Raw genomic sequence first — 19,427 nt, forward strand, 5'->3', positions numbered from 1 at the left:
CTTGTATTGTATGCCATGCACCCTGGATAGTTGTGTATACTCAGTGGTGTGCTGGAGTGGGATCTCACGGACTCACGACATCCATTTGTTAAATTTTAAGAATTTTGGGTTGTTAAAATAGCCCCCCCCCCCCCCAATGGCTACTTTAACAACTGGCTCTCAAAACATGGGCTAAGGCTTCCCTCCTGAATTCTCGCCCGTTGTTAAAAATTTACCAGCACAACCCTGTGTATACTCCTGTTCCAAGATCTAATTCTGGGCAAAGTAAATGACCCCACTCTTCCCAGTGTTCTTTTCTCCCAGACCTGCCTGATCTCTCTCTCATTGTGGGCTTGCTCCATTAATAAAATCACCTTCAGTAATTAAGCCCCAGCCCAACATCCCCATTAGTTTCCCATAAGCTTGGTAAAGAAACTATGATCATATATGTTGGGTGCATAAAATGAGACCAGCACCAAAGTTTCCCCAAATAGGTCTGCTTGTACCACAGTCCACCTGCCTTGGCTGTCCCAGAACACTTTATGTTCTCTAAGGGAATTGCTTTGTGTATTAAGACTTACTTACTGGGTTAAAGCAGAATAGCAATGTCTAACCCACTCTCTCTTAAGTTTTGTATGCTCCAGTCATCTAAATGTGTCTCCTGTAAGAGCACAACCCCAGTTCTGAATCTTCATAAGGCCACCAATACCTTTTGCCACTCTTTTGGGGAGCCCAAGCCACCTACATTCCATGTTACTATAGCTTAGTATTGTGTAATGTCTCTTCCTTGTCTCTTTTCCCTTTTCAATGTGCGTTGTATCCCCCCTCCAGTAAACTCCAGCATGGAATCCCCTGTGACTATCCTTAGGCCTGTCCCTCAACTCTGCCCTTACCCAGAGTTCCTCTTCCCACCCATCCATCTCCTCCCCAAAACTCAAATAATCTGTCATACTTTCAGGTGCTCACTTCTACCTGTCACCCCTATTTACGCCTGTTCTCTTAGAATGTCAGCCCATAAATCACTCCTCCCCCTCTCTCCAGGTATTGTTTAGCTCCCCATCCCTTCAGTGCACCCCACCTCCACTTACTGTGCCCATTCACCAACCTAAATTATATACTTGTGTCACAAAACGCCTAGCCACCCACCTGGACTATCCTGCGGCCACTTAGAGGGTCTATCCCCAGCACAGCTCTGGTCCGCCTGCACCTGCTGCTTGTGCTCTACACCAGCACCCTCCTCCCACCAGCTGGGTCCCAACCACCTATGAGAGAGTCTCGCGCTCTCAAATTATTCCCAGTGATTTCTAGGTTACAAGGGGCCACACTCTCAGTGGTCCCACAGTTCCCAGAAAGCACTCACAGACACAGCACACAAACCACCAGGATTCTTAGTCCAGACAAGCAGAGACAATAAACTAAAAATGTTTATTGTCATGGAAAAAATAATTGAACAGTAAACCATAAAAACAAATGGAACAAAATTTAACTGTTCAGAGGACCTCAGCAAAGACGGGAGAAAAAGCCAGTGCATCCTAGCTAAATTTGAGCTCCTGGGCCAATCAGAGCCCAGAACAACAAGTTTTAAAAATAGCTGGCCACATCACTGCAGGTTACCTCTTATCTATTTAACTAAAGAGGGAACAGTCAGTTCTCTGTAACAACTTTAAATAGAAGCATACACCACCTGCTGGCCAACCTAGAGAAATACAGTTCAAGAAATAATACAGTTTTATAGGCTTAAAACCCACTGTATTTGTCACACCACCCTCCTTAAAAGAGAGACCTCAGACTGCGGCCTCTACAGACCGCTGGTCGGGTCTCGACAGTCCAGTGTCAGGGTGGCTCTGGCTCTTCCTTTCTTGAGAATCCATCAGCATTGCCATATTCACTGTCTTTACAGTGTTGTATGGTGAAGTTATACATGTGCAGGGACAGGCTCCACCGAAGTAGCTTCCCATTCTCTCCTGAGACTCTCTTAAGTAAGACCAATGGATTGTGATCTGAGATGAAAGTAAAGTCTTGCCCATACAGATATGGTTGCCACTTTTTGAAAAAGAGTACAAAATAATTACCTGTATATAATATGTAAAACCACTTTGATTGTAACCACAGAAAGGCAGTATATCAAGTCCCATCTCCTTTCCTGTTCATAGTAACCATAAAAGAAGCCTGAGCCGACATTTTAAAAAAAGCTGCCACCACAGACTGAATATTACTGTCAAACGTTTTAGCGACAAGTAGTTAAAAAGTCAGGCTTTATTTTACACATTTATGCTGCCTTCTTTGAAACACAGTTTAGCCCGAGACATTTTGCAAGACACACAATGTAATAAATTGCAAATATATTATAGCAAGATAATAACAATAAATATACCAAAATGTAACAATATATTAATAATCAAAGGCCATAACTTAAAGTTAACCCTGTTCTTAGTAAGGTAGGACAGATCTGCTATTAATAATTCAGAGCTAATTAATGGGACCCCCCCCACCACCACACACACACACACACACACACACACACACACCCACACACACACACACCACACACACCACACTCCCCAAATAACTATGAAAAAGCCCTGGCTGCTCCTGTCAGAGTTTATTGTACAGTGAATCCAGACTGCCCCAATTTGACTGCCCCTATCAGACCGACCGTTCACTTGTCTATTAGATTGTAAGCTCTTTGAGCAGGGACTGTCTCTCTTTGTTAAATTGTACAGCGCTGCGTAACCCTAGTAGCGCTCTAGAAATGTTAAGTAGTAGTAGTACACCATGCCAAAACTTTTCAAAAGTATGACTTTGTTTCTCAACCATGGCATGTTAACAGATCTTTTTTTCTTTCTATGCCATTTTATAAGATTTGAAATATATTTGTTTCATTGTGCTGTCAGTTAATGTATCCTTGTCATGTTAAGTATGCTTCTTGCCTCTGTCCATCCTTGGGTTCTTCATGTGTAAGTCTCCTTACTTTTTCTTTAGTCCATTAGTCTTCTCTTTGTTGTGGTTGAGGAGGATGGTGGCCTTTGCATGTTTTTTTAAAGATTTGTTTAAACCAGTGGTTCCCAAACCTGGTCTTGGAGGCACCCCAGCCCGTCAGGTTTTCAGGATATCCGCAATGAATATTCATGATAGATTTGTATGCATTGCCTCCATTCATGCAAATCTCTCTCATGAATATTCATTGTGGATATCCTGAAAATCTGACTGGCTGGGGTACCTCCAGGACCAGGTTTGGGAACCACTGGTTTAAACTATTAATGTTTAGGAATTTTCTTTTGCATTTTATTTGACGGCTTCTATTTTGATGATGCACTCATTATTTTTGCAACTGACTGATTAACCACCCCAAAGAACTTCTACAGCCCTATTACTGTGCATTGATCTGTCTCAGTAGTTTTCTTTCATCAAGTGTGATTTAATATCTAAATGGTAGAATGTGTAATGATAGTCACATTTTTCCACTGAGTTCATTTGGGAATGCTGAATATCCTGTTCAGGAAATGAAGGGAACAGATGTTCTGTTCTGCTGTTGCGTAAAGAAATGAGTTTTCATTCAAAGCTTTTTTTTTTTTTTTAAGCATTAGTGATAGTATGCTGGGTGAATGACTGCTGTACTATATGAATTTGTGTGAAAGATTTTCATAGGATGCAACTAGTCTTGGTACTGCAATATGTAAATAACTAAATGTGTTTTGTTTTTCCTATATCAAAATCTTTAGTATGTATTGCACTTATTTTGACTTCTATATACAATCAGCTAACCTAGAGCGCACAAACTCGCCCCCTCCTGACATAGACATATGGGACTCTTTTAACCCAATAACAGAGGAGGGCCTTGACAAAATCCTAAGAAACCTTCTACCAACTACCTGCTTCCTCGACCCCTGCCAATCAAAGATAGTGCAGCAGGCAAGCAGGGGCCTCAAAGAAGGTGACACAAAAATCATGAACTCCTCTCTTTCCAATGGGCAACTGCCAACAACATTAAAAAGGGCAGTGGTGCGTCCTAAGAACAACCTTAACCATGACAAACTTGAAAATTACCAGCTAGTATCCAACGTCCCATTTTTAAGGAAACTTATAGAACAAACAGTCTGTGATCAACTCAGTGATTGGCTAGAAAAGAGAAACTGGCTAGATCCATGTCAATCCGGATTTAGACCTGGTTATGGAACAGAAACAGTCCTTGTATCCCTACTTGATGATCTCTATAGAAACCGAGATGGGGGATTTGCCTTGCTGTTAGTACTGCTAGATTTCTCAGCAGCTTTTGATGCTGTGGATCACAATATTATGCTAGCACGACTGGCAGAAACAGGTATCAGTGGAACAGTACTTGCCTGGTTCAGATGCTATCTATCAGACAGACAACAATCCATAGTGTTCGGCAGGACCTCATCACTATCATGGGACACTGACCTACGGGGTACCACAATGATCAATACTGTCACCTATTCTATTTAATATCTACCTTAAGCCACTAGCCAATCTGATTCGGTCAATGGACACTTGGTTCTACATCTGTGCGGATGATGTGCAGCTGCTCATACCCATTGAACCTGACTTACCCACAGCCCTGAATAAACTGACTACCTGTCTAACATCAATTCAAGAATGGGCTAAAAAAACAAATTTTTCCTGAACCCAAGTAAAACTGAGCTTCTATGGGTCCCTAACACAAGTGGGGGACATACCTGACATCAAAATCTCGTTTGGGAAATATGAACTCCCCCTCAAATCACAAGTCAGGAACCTTGGAATACAGCTCAGTTCAACACTTACTCTGATCCCCCAAATCCAAGCAACCTTCAAGAGCAGCTTCTATCACTTGCGACAACTATGCTGCCTGTCTACTTACATTGAGATATCACCAAAACAGGGAAGATAGGGTATCCCAATAGTGAGGTTGCAGGAGAGATCATAGTAGACCAGGAGGGGCATTTTCGAACGGGGACGCCCATCTCTAAGGGCACCTATCTCTGAGGACGTCCCTGCGAAACAAGATGGGCATCCATCTTTTGTTTCGATAATACGGTCGGGAACGCCCAAATCTCAACATTTCGGTTGACCTAAGAGATGGTCGACCTAAATGTTGAGATGGTTGACCTTAGAGATGGACGGTTTTCGGCGAAAATGGAAACCAAGGACACCCATCTCAAAAACGACCAAATACAAGCCCTTTGGTCATGGGAGGAGCCAGCATTCGTAGTGCACTGGTCCCCCTCACATGCCAGGACACCAACCGGGCACCCTAGGGGGCACTGCAGTGGACTTCACAAATTGCTCCCAGGTGCATAGCTTCCTTACCTTTGGTGCTGAGCCCCCCCAACCCCTCCTCAAAATCCATTCCCCACAACTGTACACCACTACCATAGCCCTAAGGGGTGAAGGGGTGCACCTACATGTGGGTACAGTGGGTTTGTGGTGGGTTTTGGAGGGCTCACATTTGCCACCACAAGTGTAACAGGTAGGGGGGATGGGCCTGGGTTCGCCTGCCTGCAGAGCACTGCACCCACTAAAAACTGCTCCAGGGACCTGCATACTGCTGTGATGACACTGGGTATGACATTTGAGGCTGGCATAGAGGCTGGAAAAAATGTTTTTAAAGTTTTTTTTTTTTTAGGGTGGGAGGGGGTTGGTGAACACTGGGGGAGTAATGGGAGGTACAGGTAACTCAACATTACTTTGTTGGCTACTCTGGACATATGCTCCCTGTACACCTCTATTCCTCAGGACAAGGATTTGGAGATGGTAGAGAAAGCTTTAGAGACATGCCAACATCCTTATCCTGTTCTTACTGATTTTTTTGGAGAGACTTACGGAAGTGGCACTTAAAAATAATTTTTTCACGTTTGATAATAAGATCTGTCTTCAGACTTCTGGTATCGCTATGGGAACTACTTTTGCTCCATCAATAGCAAATATCTTTATGGGAAATTTTGAACAATTTGTATATTGTTCTGTCTATTATCAGTATTGGGCTCATTTTCAAAAGAGAAGGACGCTCATCTTTCGACATAAATCGGAAGATGGGCCTCCTTCTCATAGGGTCGTCCAAATTGGTATAATCAAAAGCCGATTTTGGACATCCCCAACTGCTTTCTGTCACAGGGACGGCCAAAGTTCAAGGGGGCGTATCGGAGGTGTAGCAAAGGCGGGACTTGGGCGTGCCTAACACTAGGACGTCTTCAACCCATCATCGAAAGAAACAAGGACGTCCCTGATGAACACTTGGACGACTTTACCTGCTCATGTTTTTCTTACGACCAAGGCACAAAAAGGTGCCCGAACTAACCAGATGACCACCAGAGAGAATTGGGAATGACCTCCCCTTACTCCCCCAGTGGTCACTAACCCCCTCCCACCCTCAAAAACATCTTTCAAAATATTTTGTGCTAGCCTCTATGCCAGCCTCAGATGTCATACTCAGGTCCATCACAGCAGTATGCAGGTCCCTGGAGCAGTTTTAGTGGGTGCAGTGCACTTCAGGCAGGCAGACCCAGGCCCATCCCCCCCTACCTGTTACTTTTGTGGAGGAAACAGCGAGCCCTCCAAAACCCACCAGAAACTCACTGTGCCCACATCTAGGTGACCCCTTCACCTGTAAGGGCTATGGTAGTGGTATACAGTTGTGAGTAGTAGGTTTTAGGGGGGTTTGGGGGGCTCAGCACACAAGGTAAGGGAGCTATGTTCCTGGGAGCAACTTGTGAAGTCCACTGCAGTGCCCGGTTGGTGTCCTGGCATGTCAGGGGGACCAGTGCACTACAAATGCTGGCTCCTCCCATGACCAAATGGCTTGCATTTGGTCGTTTCTGAGATGGACGGCCTTAATTTCCATTATCGCCAAAATTCAGAAACGACCAAGTCTATGGATGACCATCTCTAAGGATGACCAAATTTCAGGATTTGGGCATCCCTAACCGTATTATCGAAATGAAAGATGGACTTCCATCTTGTTTTGAAAATACGGGTTTCCCCACCCCTGGATGGGGATGTTTTGCGAGGACGTCCTCATCAAAACTTGGACGTCCCTTTCGAAAATGCCCCTCTATGTGATGTATTGGAGAAGATTTATTGATGATTTCTTTTTATTGTGGAAAGGCACGGCTACGCAACTGTTGGAGTTTGTTAGTGAATTGACTCAGTGTCATCCTGCTATCAAGTTTGAATATTCTCATCATATAGATTGTTTGAATTTTTTTGATATCTTGGTGTATAAGGAAGGAGTATTGAAGATCTGATGTCTATGTAAAACCAATGGATAGTAACTCATTATTGGCCTTTGATAGTATGCATCCACAGCATTTGATTAATAGTTCGCCTTTTGCTCTGTTTTTACGTTATAGGCATATATGTGATACTTCACAGCAGTACTATCAGTCATCTGAATTATTAAAAAGTAAATTTAAAGAAAGAGAATATCCTCTTAAATTGATTAAACAGACACAGAGAAGAGCCCGATTCAATAACAGAGAGTTACTTTTAGATACAAAACAAAAGAAAAAACAAGATGTTGCCACATGTATTTTAAAATTTACTAAGCTGTCAGGTAAAACTTCTTCCATCATTCAGAAACATTGGATGGTTTCTGCATACCCATGAGATTTTTAAGGAACAGAATCTGATGGTTTCTTTTACTAGGAATAGCAATTTACATGATAGAATGAGTAAAGCTGATGTTTGAAACATTCCTGGGCAATGTACAAGGAAGCATTAAAAAGGTGGAGAATGTTCAGTTTGTGTACATACAATTGAGGGGACAGAATTTATTTCGCAGAAGGGTAACTACACTGTAACTTTTCAACATTGTACTAATTGTGAATCAAAAAATGCAGTATATGTATTTATTTGTCCTTGTAATAAATTATATGTGGGACATACTACGTGGGTGTTTAAAGTGCGAGTAATTGAACATTGTCATTGTGTAATAAAAGGAAAAACTGAAGCACTGATGGTTCTTCATTGTCAACAGTTGGGACAATAATTTGAACAATTGCGCTGTATGGTCATTGACCAGGTCACATTGGGTATGAGAGGGGGGGGGATGTTAAAAAAACTACTTTGGCGTAAAGAACAAGAATGGATTTTCTGGCTGAATACTATTGAGCCTAATGGTATGAATAAGAACATTGCATGGAATGCATTTTTTTTATGGTTGGGCTCTTTAAATCAGGCAGTTAATTTGATTGGTGGATACATAAGTTGGGGTCTTTTTAGTTCCACAGCCATCTTGGGATTAGTGGTAATGATTATGTAGTTCACTTGTTGGACTCACTGAAGCAGCAAGCTCCAGTGAAACAAGGTGCTCTTGTTGAAGAGCAGAAGGGCAGTTGGTTTGAGCAGTGCACTGTCGTCCACAGATCAGTGATTGAATATTGTGGGAGCAACGGACTTTTTTACATAAAGACTTTATTGGAGGGAATCAGAAGGAATTGTGGACTCTGGTAAGTATTTGGCTGCAGACTGTTTGCTCTGCTGCTTTTTGGGGGGGGGATCTGTTGTGTTATCATTTGCCTGCAGTTTCAGCCAGTTTTTTTTGCATTTTTTGAACACGATTGTGAGTTGTTTTGTATATTTATCACATTACATTCCTTTACGGTTTCTATTTTATTGGTAAAACTAGGGATTGATGTTTTGGAACCAATTGTTTTCTACGCTATCGGGAGTTTATTTTTACATTGGTTCTTTAATAACAATGGAAGCCAATGATGATAATTTATTCCATTATCAGTTGAGTGAGTATCACTATGAGATACTATTATTCTAATTGAATTTCCTCACCAGATTTTGAGGTTTCATTTTTGATAAATATTTTTGTTTGGTCTTCTTGGAAACCATGAAGGTCTGTTTGTGTGTTTATTCAAACTGATGGTTTTTGTAAGTGTGTATATTGTATGCATGTATTTTATAAAAATACACATGCATCATATCTTCACCTTGGGAATTCTTGTGCATGGCATATAAGCACATATAGAGCCATACAATCCTAGCAAAATGTCTTTATTTATGTGTAAAAGAGGCTTTAAATGTGATATAGCCTTTCTAAAATGACCTTGTGGCATAAAATACTACACATATAATGGCCCTTGTGAGAAGAGTTTTCTCACCGCATTACAGTACTATGGTTTCCAATTGCTTACAGTGGGGGAAATAAGTATTTGATCCCTTGCTGATTTTGTAAGTTTGCCCACTGACAAAGACATGAGCAGCCCATAATTGAAGGGTAGGTTATTGGTAACAGTGAGAGATAGCACATCACAAATTAAATCCGGAAAATCACATTGTGGAAAGTATATGAATTTATTTGCATTCTGCAGAGGGAAATAAGTATTTGATCCCCCACCAACCAGTAAGAGATCTGGCCCCTACAGACCAGGTAGATGCTCCAAATCAACTCGTTACCTGCATGACAGACAGCTGTCGGCAATGGTCACCTGTATGAAAGACACCTGTCCACAGACTCAGTGAATCAGTCAGACTCTAACCTCTACAAAATGGCCAAGAGCAAGGAGCTGTCTAAGGATGTCAGGGACAAGATCATACACCTGCACAAGGCTGGAATGGGCTACAAAACCATCAGTAAGATGCTGGGCGAGAAGGAGACAACTGTTGGTGCCATAGTAAGAAAATGGAAGAAGTACAAAATGACTGTCAATCGACAAAGATCTGGGGCTCCACGCAAAATCTCACCTCGTGGGGTATCCTTGATCATGAGGAAGGTTAGAAATCAGCCTACAACTACAAGGGGGGAACTTGTCAATGATCTCAAGGCAGCTGGGACCACTGTCACCACGAAAACCATTGGTAACACATTACGACATAACGGATTGCAATCCTGCAGTGCCCGCAAGGTCCCCCTGCTCCGGAAGGCACATGTGACGGCCCGTCTGAAGTTTGCCAGTGAACACCTGGATGATGCCGAGAGTGATTGGGAGAAGGTGCTGTGGTCAGATGAGACAAAAATTGAGCTCTTTGGCATGAACTCAACTCGCCGTGTTTGGAGGAAGAGAAATGCTGCCTATGACCCAAAGAACACCGTCCCCACTGTCAAGCATGGAGGTGGAAATGTTATGTTTTGGGGGTGTTTCTCTGCTAAGGGCACAGGACTACTTCACCGCATCAATGGGAGAATGGATGGGGCCATGTACCGTACAATTCTGAGTGACAACCTCCTTCCCTCCGCCAGGGCCTTAAAAATGGGTCGTGGCTGGGTCTTCCAGCACGACAATGACCCAAAACATACAGCCAAGGCAACAAAGGAGTGGCTCAGGAAGAAGCACATTAGGGTCATGGAGTGGCCTAGCCAGTCACCAGACCTTAATCCCATTGAAAACTTATGGAGGGAGCTGAAGATGCGAGTTGCCAAGCGACAGCCCAGAACTCTTAATGATTTAGAGATGATCTGCAAAGAGGAGTGGACCAAAATTCCTCCTGACATGTGTGCAAACCTCATCATCAACTACAGAAGACGTCTGACCGCTGTGCTTGCCAACAAGGGTTTTGCCGCCAAGTATTAGGTCTTGTTTGCCAGAGGGATTAAATACTTATTTCCCTCTGCAGAATGCAAATAAATTCATATACTTTCCACAATGTGATTTTCCGGATTTAATTTGTGATGTGCTATCTCTCACTGTTACCAATAACCTACCCTTCAATTATGGGCTGCTCATGTCTTTGTCAGTGGGCAAACTTACAAAATCAGCAAGGGATCAAATACTTATTTCCCCCACTGTATGTATGTAATAGAAAAAGTAGTTTCTTTACCATCTGTCCAGCTCATTCCGAGAGCAGCTAAGCCTGGCCCTTTCATTATATTTTTTTAAGTTTCTTTTACCCTGCTTGTCTATATAACATCTATTGGTCTGCACGCTATATAGATCACAGTTTGCTGGCAAAGAGTTCAGACTGGAAGGGCTACTGCAGCAGCAGGAGAACATGAGACAGGAAATGTGCAACTTTGTGGTATGTAGCTACTGGTCTCATTGACATTTCCTGAGCAATTGTGCCCACGGGTCCTGACTGCTGTAGGGATTAACGGACCATGAATTAAATGTAAGAACAATTCATTTGCCTTTACATAGTTCACTGTCAGAATTGAAAATTGATTTGTGTTTTTAGGACCCCCGAGATTACTGTTTTTTGCAGAGAGCCTATTGTGGCTTTAATCCAGTATGCTTTTGTTAAGTAGATCTTTTGGGCAATATAAATTTAGAAAAAGGATTTAATCTATTGTACAGTGACTTAAAGTAGATGTTTCGGTACTAGTGACTGTAAGGAAGTAAGTGGGTGTGAGATACAAGATTTGTTTTTGTCCTTCTAGGCTGTTTTGTACATATTTCTCCAGCGGGTAGCATATGTTTAAACATTCATAAAATTTGAATGTAATTGTCTCCTTACTCTCTTCTTCAGGCTTGGATCACAAACCTTCTCCTTTCTACTACTACTACCTATCACTTCTACAGCGCTACAAGGCATACGCAGCACTGTGCATCATACACGAAAAGAGAGTCCCTGCTCAAAGAGCTCACCCTCCTTCTGTCCTCTCTGAACTCTCTTCAGAGGGTTTCCTGGAGCTTTTTGATATTCAGTTATCCTCTACAGATCCTTCTCTATCATCATATACAAAATTTGTCAGCCATTTCTCCCTTCAAGAAGAATTTAACCTAGATTGGATGTCTTTGATTTTCTCAAATATATAGAGGTCCTTAAGACAATGGTAGCTATACTGGTGCATGGCATTCTTACAATACAATAATTCCATATGTGGCTGGATCCATTCTTCATGCACCCTGTTTTGGAAAGGTTAGATATGAACCATCTCCAGATTTTAAGAAAGTTTGTTTATCACATTCCTCAGGCAGCTATGCAAAAAAGATTTTTTTTTTTAAATGCAGAGACTTCTGAAAAAGGATTCTCGATTCATGGTTCATTTGGGGAAGAAGATTTTTCAAGGAGCTATGCTGTTTGTGAATATAGCTGTTCACCAACTCTGTATGGTTCAGTACATGCATAAAAGCTTCCATATATTGTAATCCATCCTTCTTAAAGGAAGTACTTCAGATTTACCCTGCAATCTGACCATTTTCAGTACACCTAAAGTCACTGCTAAAATTTACTTACAAATACTTGGGCACATGTCTACTACTGTTCACAGAGCTGACTTGAAAAGGCAACTTCTTCACGGGGATCTCAAGTTTCAGTGGAGTCAACATACCTAACTTCTCCCCACTATCCTGTATCTACTTTCTCGGCTTTGTGTGCTCTTACAAGAGCAGCTGCAAAACCCAGCCTTACAGTGGATGTTCGCCTTGCACCATGGCAACATCATTAGTCCTCACTATAGATACCTCCCAATAAGGGTATGGAGATCATCTCAACGAACAACATTTGCAAGGGATTTGGATAAAAAGGACATCAATCACTTGGAGTAATCTTTTATGACTTAAGAGTGTTCCTCCACTGCCTTCACAGTTCCTTTGTCCTGATTCAGATGGTCAGTCAAGTAGCAATGTTTTATGTGAATAGGAAAGGGAACTCAGGCTCTCTTGGCCTCTGTTAGGAAACAGCTAGAATTTGTAAGTTTGTAATAGCTAACTATATCCTACTACTTATCCTTTGAGGTCGGTAGCATAGAATCTTGCTACTTCTTGGGATTCTGCCAGGTACTGTGACCTGGCTTAGCCACTGTTGGAAGCAGGATACTGGGCTAGATGGAAAAGGTATAGGATGACAAAAATGATAAAGGGGATGGGACGACTTCCCTATGAGGAAAGGCTAAATTGGATAGGGCTCTTCAGCTTGGAGAAAAGGCGGCTGAGGGGAGATTTGATAGAGGTCTATAAAATAATGAGTGGAGTGGAATGGGTAGAAGTGAATTGCTTGTTTACTCTTTCAAAAATACTAGCACTTGGGGGGCATGCAATGAAGCTACAAAGTAGTAAATCTGAAACGAATCATAGAAAATATTTCTTCACTCAATGTGTAATTAGACTCTGGAATTCTTTGCCAGAGAGTGTAGTAAAAGCAGTTAGCTTAGTGGGGTTTAAAAAAGATTTGGATAGCTTCGTAAAGGAAAAGTCCATAAGCCATTATTAACATGGACTTGGAGAAAATCCGCTTCTTATTTCTAGGATGAGCAACATAAAATGTATTTTACTTTTTTGGGATCTTTCCAGGTATTTGTGACCTGCATTGGCCACTGTTAGAAACAGGATGCTGGACTTGATGGACCTATGGTCTGTCCCACTATGGGAATACTTATGTAATTGTGACCTTAGATGGTACAGTCACTCCCTGTCTGTTTCTTTGCTTCTTTTTGTGCTTTCTTCTCTTTAGAGTTGGTACATTAATAATGAGACCTTGTAGCCATCTGTGGTATACATTGGTTTTATGAAACTAAAGATGGTGGCAATAATCTCTAAATGTAGACAAGATGCTGCCTACCAAAGTAGGCTGAGGCTGCACTGCAGTCTGTCACCTACTGAAGGTATAGGCTGAGGCTCCAGTGGGGTTGGGTGTATGGTAAGCCTCAAAAGGTCTGTTAACATCCCCAAGAGCCCTCTCACAGAAACATCCACATTTTGGACGTCCTCAACTGCCGTCACAGGGACGGCGGCATAGTGAAGGACGTCCTTCATTCATACTCTTAAAAAAAAAAAAAGACATCCCTGACCAGCACTTGGACGTTTTCACCTGGACTTGTATTTTTCTAAGGTTGTAGATAGCAACATACTCTCTGCATGTATGAAGCAATCTTTGGCATACGCAGAGCAGCCAAATATAATGCTTGGCTGCTCTGCACTGGCTTCCCCTCCTTAGGAAGGAAATCGTGTGCAAATGAGCTAACAGTGAGCAGCTCATTTGCATGCGATTTCTTTCATGCATGCCTGTTCCTTTCCGAATCGCTAAAGGATTGGTAAGGGAAGGGCTTTTTTCCGTTTAGTGCATCAGTTAGTCCAGTGCAGTGCCCTCTAGGGTGCCCGCTTGGTGTCCTGGCATGTCAGGGGGACCAATGCACTACAAATGCTGGCTCCTCCCATGATCAATTGAGTTGGATTTGGTTGTTTTTAGATGGACATCCTCGGTTTCCATTATGGCCGAAAACCGGGGTCGACCATCTCAACATTTAGGTCGACCTAAATGTTGAGATTTGGGTGTGCTCAACCGTATTATCGAAACGAAAGATGGCCACCCATGAAGGTGCAGAACACTGCAGCAGAGCTTATCAGAAGTCTTAGGAAATATGATCATGTCATGCCAGTTTTATTACAATTGCACTGTCTCCTGAATCAATTTCAATTCTATTTCAAAGAGTTGCTACTGATAATATTTAAGATTTTATATGAGTTGGAACTTGGGTTACTTGGTTTACAATGTGAGTCCCAATGTTCTAAGTAGAACATTGAGCTCCTTGGACGAAGGACTGTTGTCTGTCCCTGATATTAGAATTATGGGGAAATTTGTGTAATTGGCCTTCTCAGTTTGGGCTCTGTTATGGAGAAATGACTTCCCTGTGATATTACTTTGCGAAAGAATCTGAGCGTGTTTAGATAGAAGTTGAAGACTTATTTGTGTACTCTGGCATCTAAGGGGGATGGTTTAGCAGAGGGGGTTATATTGGGTTGGGGATTAGTTAAACTGAACTTACTGCCTTGTTTTAGTACTGTTGATGTATTTTTCTTCTTGATGTACAGTGCATGGAACAGACCTGAAATGTAGTCTATAAATACAACTGAATAACTAAATAAGTCACTTAAAGGCTCATTTTCGAAAGAGAAGGACGCCCATCTTTCGACACAAATCGGCATCCTTCTCACAGGGTCGCCCAAATCAGCATAATCGAAAGCCGATTTTGGGCGTCCCCAACTGCTTTCCATCGCGGGGATGACCAAAGTTCACCGGGGCTTGTCAGAGGCGTAGTGAAGGCGGGACATGGGTGTGCCTAACACATGGGCATCCTCGACCCATAATGGAAAAAAAAAGGCGTATCTGACGAGCACTTGAACGACTTTACCTGTTCCTGTTTTTCTTATGACCAAGTCACAAAAAGGTGCCCGAACTGACCAGATGACCACCGGAGAGAATCAGGGATGACCTCCCCTTACTCCCCCAGTGGTCACTAACCCCCTCCCACCCTCCAAAAACATCTTTAAAAATATTTTTTGCCAGCCTCAAATGTCATACTCTGGTCCATCACAGCAGTTTGCAGGTCCTTGGAGCAGTTTTAGTGGGTGAAGTGCACTTCAGGCAGTGGACCCAGGCCCATCCCCCCCACCTGTTACACTTGTGGTGGTAAATGTGAGCCCCTCAAAACCCACCCGAAACCCACTGTAACTACATCTAGGTGCCCCCTTCACCTGTAAGGGCTATGGTAGTGGTGTACAGTTGTGGGTTTTGGGGTTTTTTGGGGGGCACAGCACACAAGGTAAGGGAGCTATGTACCTAGGTGCAATTTCTGAAGTCCACTGCAGTGCCCCCTAGGGTGCCCAGTTGGTGACCAAAGATAAGCCAGATTCTATTCTTAGTTCTGTTTGTATTAATCAAGTACAATACAAGCTGTCCACACTGATAAAGATCTTGAGTGCTTTAGTTGACAGTTCATTTTCCATGGAAGCCCAGATCTCCTCCCTAGTTAAGAAATTGTTTTTTTGTCACAGTAGTTTCGCTGCATCCAAAACTATTTTGAGAAAGATCAATTCAGACTCCTGGTACAGGCACTCCTACTCTTGCAATTGGAGTACTGTAATCTTGGTTACTTGGGCTGTACTAAGGGTCAACTGAAAGGACTACAAACTGTACAAAGCACAGCCGTACACTTGATTTTTGGCTTAACTAAATATGACAGAATTCTTTATTTTATGTTAAACTTCATTGGTTGCCCATTGAGGCTAGAGTTCTTTTTAAATTGGTCTTTTATTTTTTGTAAAAGATATTATATGGACTGGTGCCAAAGTATTTATACTCCCATTTCCAATGTGCTGTCTCCTTAATAGACAGAAAGCTAAATTGGCCCTCTGTGTTTTCCTTTCCTTCACCAAGAGGAAGGAAAACACTAAAAATGTTTGAAACAACACTGGCATTTCAAGCCACCAGTCACCGGAAAGAGATTGCCAGGACATTTCAGTTATCTCATTGTCATTTAAGAAGAATATTAAGATGCTGCTGTTTCAGAAATTAGTAATACAAAAGGATTTTTAATCATAATTTTAATTGTTGCTTTTTTAAAACTGTCCTCCCAGAGGATTGCTCTAGTTCTTGATATTACTGTTACCTGCTTGATGTTCTTGTTACCTGCTTTGAACTGCAAGGTGTAAGCAGGATATAAGACCAGATGTTATGCTATGTTATGTAGCAAGCACCCCCCCCGCCCCCAACAGGGACGGCCTCCACATGTGAGCATGAGCCCCTCATATGGCAGCCTCCCCAGACTCCATTTCCAGGGGTTAAAGTGCCACCAATTGCCCACCCCCCCATCGACCCTTCCCAACCGATCCAGTGCTGGACTTACTGGGGATCCCTGATATCTAGTGATGTGGGAGCAATGCCTACTTGCTACCGCCTTATGCCCTGTGAAACAAAATGGCTTTTGAGACCTCTAGCAGTAATACTGCGATATTATCACCAGAGATAAGGCTTCCATATAAAGGCATTTTTTCCCCAGACCCATGACCACATCTGTACATTTACATGTACGTACTTTTACGTACTTTTAGAATGTATCATCTTCAAAATCTGCACCTTTGTCCACAAAATTATCTACGGCGTAGCCCCAGGATACATGAGAGACCTCATAGATCTACCAACCAGAAACAGAATCGGATCATCACGATCATACCTAAACTTGCATTACCCACATTGCAAAGGACTTAAATACAAAACAACTTACGCATCCAGCTTCTCCTACGTAAGTGCAAAACTATAGAATGGACTCCCAAAAGCTGTGAAAACAATCCATGACCATCTAAACTTCAGAAAATCACTAAAAACCAATCTCTTCAAAAAGGCTTACCCCACCGATCAAACATAACTGCCAACACCCAGCAACACAGCATTACCAATGATCCTAATGGACAATATACAATCTTTATCCCCTTTCGACCTTCAAGGTGCCTGATACATACCTACCTCACTCGACCACTATAAAACCTATATTTGTTATCTACCGACTGAACGCCTTTGCGGTATTATGTAAGCCACATTGAGCCTGCAAATAGGTGGGAAAATGTGGGGTACAAATGTAACAAATAAAATAATAAATAAATACCCCATTTGGAAAAATATTTGTGTGTTATTGGCTGTGAAAACACATTTGATTCTATTGGCATTCTAACCTCAAATTAAATTCTTGCAAATTGAAATTAGGTGGTAAAGCTATGATATGATTAAATCTATATAGTAATTCATCAGCTGTAAATTAAACTCCATACATATAGCTTCAGGCAAGAGTGAGGAATAAGTCAAGAATGCCATTTTAGTCCACCCATTTTCATATCTATATTCCATCCCTGGACTTTGAGATAGATCATCAGTGTAAAGACAGAAAAAATTACTCGGTTATCAAGTGCTGTTTTGTTCAGATAATTTGGTTATTTTATTCTCCCATCCAATTCAATTCAGTTCAAATCAGGTCTTATATAACGCTAAACTCCCCTTTCCAGGGTTTAGTGTGGTTTACATCAATTAGTTTATATTAATCAATACAGCACAAGAGAACATCTATCAAATAATCAAATCCTATTAGAGATCTGCTACCTATCACAGGCCTTACAAGTAAATATAGAAAAGACAAAAAGATGTATTTCTTTTCTAAGCAAAATGCCAAAATATTTTAATGTATATCAATTTTACTTAAATAATTAAGGAGTAAAACACAACATGGTTTTGACTTACATGAATTAGGGATCTTGACGTTAACTGTAATGGCATTATACAAAAAGCAAACAAACTCTAAAGGCCTTCAATGTAGTTTTAACTCAATTTGATAGCATCATTCATATAGGAGAAATCTGGGTCCACCATTAATGCAGAGCTGTGCAGAATGGGATAGATTCTGTGTTAGGTGCCCACATTTACGTGCTGGGAAAGTGAGTGCTAAGCGTGAATTCTGCGAAGACAGTTCCTCATGACTTTAGACCCGAGCATTTACGCCCGCCAAAGGCTAGTGTAAATGCTTGCACCTAACTACTGTCAGGTGCAGAACTGGAAGTATTCTATAACTCTGCACCTAAATTCTGGGAGCGCCTGTGACCCTCCCATGCCCCTCCTTTATCCATGCACCCATTATAGTTGCATGCATTGGCTTGTTTAAGGCCAATTATTGATTATGACCAATTTAACCAATTACTTTATGCATGTATCTGCATTCGCACCCAAAATTGTGCGCCTAACTTTGAACAACCTATACAGAATTTTTATGAGAGAGTACCCCCATAGGAGCCTTGCATCTGTATTTCTGTAAACACACAAACAACTGGAGATGTACTCAAGTGCCCAGCCATAGGCGTAGGACGAGGAGCTGTGGAATTAGTAAAAGCTGATCACTCAGTATCTAGTACTGATAGCCCACTCTAGAATATAAGGTAATTAATTGCAATGATAATGGTACGTGGTCGGACCATATTCGGAGTTCTATCACAACAGACTGCACCAGAATACAGTAATGTTTATCCTAGTATAAGAGCAGTTCATTGCAGAGAAAAAAGTGTAGCCTTGCATCTCCAAATTATGTAGATGCCACACATCTTCCAGCCCACTGAATTCCATTGTTTTAATAAATTGAGATCTATCTCCCCGTGCATAGCTAATGGCCGCATTCAAATTATTGATCAGTGAGTCACACATGAGGTTGAAATCACCCATTATGATCTAAATACTCTCATGCAAATTCAACAACTTTCTGTTCAAGATTCAAAAAGAAGGTACCCTGATCTCGATTAAGGGGATAAACGTTCAACAGAATATATAACTGGGTGTGCAGTTGAACTTTTAACATACGAGGTAGCATCCCTCTGGATCTCTAATTGTATCCTTAGTTTTTATAGATTTTTCTGTTTGCGGGGGTTTTTTTTTTTTTTTTTTTATTCTGTGGAGGCTAAAAAGAGGGTATAGTCTGTGTGATAGTAAGTTTCATATCTAGGAAGTAGGTAGGTTTCCTGAAGGAAGCCTACATCCATTTTAGTGTGCAGAGCTTCTTTAAAGTATGATTGCCTCATTGGGGGGAAGTCAAACCCTTTACATTATTAAGATAAAAATGTTAATTTAGCCATTGAACATAAGTAATCTGAAGCTTAAGCACAACTGTAACTAGTACCAATTCCCAACTTCTCCTCATGCCAATCCTCCAGCCCAGTCCACCCAAGAACTTCCCTCTTCTAATATATCACTCCACCCTCACAAAAAAGATTAGCACTAATTCTTCACTACCTGTATTTCCTCCTCCATCCTCA

General features: G+C 41.7%; 1 protein-coding gene across 4 annotated transcripts in view; it reads left to right on the plus strand.

Moving 5' to 3' along the window:
* The window catches only part of CPQ (carboxypeptidase Q), a 418,318-nt gene that overhangs the window by 68,097 nt on the left and 330,794 nt on the right, over window positions 1-19,427 (plus strand). The window contains exon 2 of one of the 4 annotated variants that reach the window (XM_030217024.1): window positions 8,343-8,426. The exons of 2 other annotated variants lie outside the window; for them this stretch is intronic. The gene's annotated coding sequence lies outside the window, so the exon portion shown is untranslated. Of the gene's footprint in view, window positions 1-8,342; window positions 8,427-10,963; window positions 11,035-19,427 lie in introns of those variants that run through there. One more of the 4 variants, XM_030217031.1, reaches the window with a different exon arrangement.

The sequence above is a fragment of the Microcaecilia unicolor genome, chromosome 1 (assembly GCF_901765095.1).
Source record: "Microcaecilia unicolor chromosome 1, aMicUni1.1, whole genome shotgun sequence".
NCBI classification, from domain to species: Eukaryota; Metazoa; Chordata; class Amphibia; order Gymnophiona; family Siphonopidae; genus Microcaecilia; species Microcaecilia unicolor.